Raw genomic sequence first — 2059 nt, forward strand, 5'->3', positions numbered from 1 at the left:
CTAACAAAATTATTATCTGCTTTTTGGTTAAGATAAAACCTTACTACAGATTGAGCATTAAGCATCCCTAATCCGAAAATCCAAAATCTGAAATGCTCCAAAATCCAAAACGTTTTAAGTTCCGACAAGTAATACCTCAAGTGGAAAACCCCACACCTGACCACATGTGATGGGTCACCATCAAAATGCAGACACACTACGCAGTTTACTAGCATCCCCAAGGGAAAAAAGACCCTCCCAGCCTTTTTCTACTGATATATATCTTTTCAGGGCATGCCCAGATTCCCCCATGCAAGCCTGCGCCCCAAAGGTAATCAAATGGCACGTGTGCAGACTGGATTTGCTAAGGTCGAGTTCCCCACAATGCCTACATGGGGTCTTCATCTACATGCATTACTCACTGTGGGTTTGCTTTTTTGTTGTTGTTTTTTGTTGTTGTTGTTGTTTTTTCTTTTTCTTTGCTCTGTGGTGTAAAGATATTTTTGGTATAAAGAAATATCGGGCCGGGCACGGTGGCTCAAGCCTGTAATCCCAGCACTTTGGGAGGCCGAGACGGGCGGATCACGAGGTCAGGAGATCGAGACCATCCTGGCTAACACTGTGAAACCTCGTCTCTACTAAAAAATACAAAAAAACTAGCCAGGCGAGGTGGCGGGCGCCTGTAGTCCCAGCTACTCCGGAGGCTGAGGCAGGAGAATGGCGTGAACCCAGGAGGCGGAGCTTGCAGTGAGCTGAGATCCGGCCGCTGCACTCCAGCCCCGGCGACAGAGTGAGACTCCGTCTCAAAAAAAAAAAAAAAGAAAAGAAAAAGAAATATCGGGCCGGGCACAGTGGCTCCCTCCTGTAATTTCAGCACTTTGGGAAGCCAAGGAGGGCAAATTACGAGGCCAGGAGTTTGAGACCAGCCTGGCCAACATAGTGAAACCTCGTCTCTACTAAAAATACAAAAAATTAGCCAGGTGTGGTGGGCACCTGTAATCCCAGCTGCTCTGGAGGCTGAGGCGGGAAAATCGCTTGAACCCAGAAGGTGGAGGTTGCAGTGAGCCAAGATTGCATCACTACACTCCAGCCTGTGTGACAGTGCAAGACTCCATCTCCAAAAAGACAAAGAAAAGAAATATCAAAAAAAGCCTGCAGTTAATCCTGTGGGTATCAGTGATAAGAAAAAGAAGCATTTATTATGTCCAGCTGTTAAAGAAACTGGACAGTGGTGTAGGTATGAAATTTCTTACAGAAAAGTATGGTGACAGAGTGGCCGCCATGTGTAATCTGAAGAAACAGAAGGACAAATTGTTGAAGATCTATGCTAAAAGTGATAAACACAAGTAAATGAAAAATAGAAAAACATTGTATGATGCAAAATATGAAGATCTCAATTGAAAAAGTGGATCCATCAGCATCACAGTGACCACATGCCACTTAATGGTATGCTGATCATGAAACAAGCAAAGATCTATCACAATGAATTGGAAATTGAAAGGAACTGTGACTGTTCAGCAGGCTGGTTGCAGATATTTAAGCAAAGACACAGCATTTAATGTTTAAGGATTTGTGGTGATAAAGCGTCTGCTGATCAGAAAGGTACGGAAAAAGTCATTAATGAGTTTGCCCATATCATCGCTGATGAAAATTGGATACCAGAACAAGTCTATAATGCTGACAAAAACATCACTATTTTGGCATTATTGCCCCAGAAAGACGCTGACTGTGGCAGATGAGACAGCCTCTCTAAGAATTAAAAATGCCGGCCGGGCGCAGTGGCTCAAGCCTGTAATCCCAGCACTTTGGGAGGCCGAGACGGGCGGATCATGAGGTCAGGAGATCGAGACCATCCTGGCTGATACGGTGAAACCCCGTCTCTACTAAAAAAAATACAAAAAGCTAGCCGGGCGTCGAGGTGGGTGCCTGTAGTCCCAGCTACTCGGGAGGCTGAGGCAGGAGAATGGCGTAAAACCCGGGAGGCGGAGCTTGCAGTGAGCTGAGATCCGGCCACTGCACTCCAGCCTGGGCGGCAGAGCAAGACTCCGTCTCAGAAAAAAAAAAAAAAAAAAAAAGAATT

Source organism: Trachypithecus francoisi, unplaced genomic scaffold (genome assembly GCF_009764315.1).
Source record: "Trachypithecus francoisi isolate TF-2019V2 unplaced genomic scaffold, Tfra_2.0 Lachesis_group1, whole genome shotgun sequence".
Classification (NCBI taxonomy): domain Eukaryota; kingdom Metazoa; phylum Chordata; class Mammalia; order Primates; family Cercopithecidae; genus Trachypithecus; species Trachypithecus francoisi.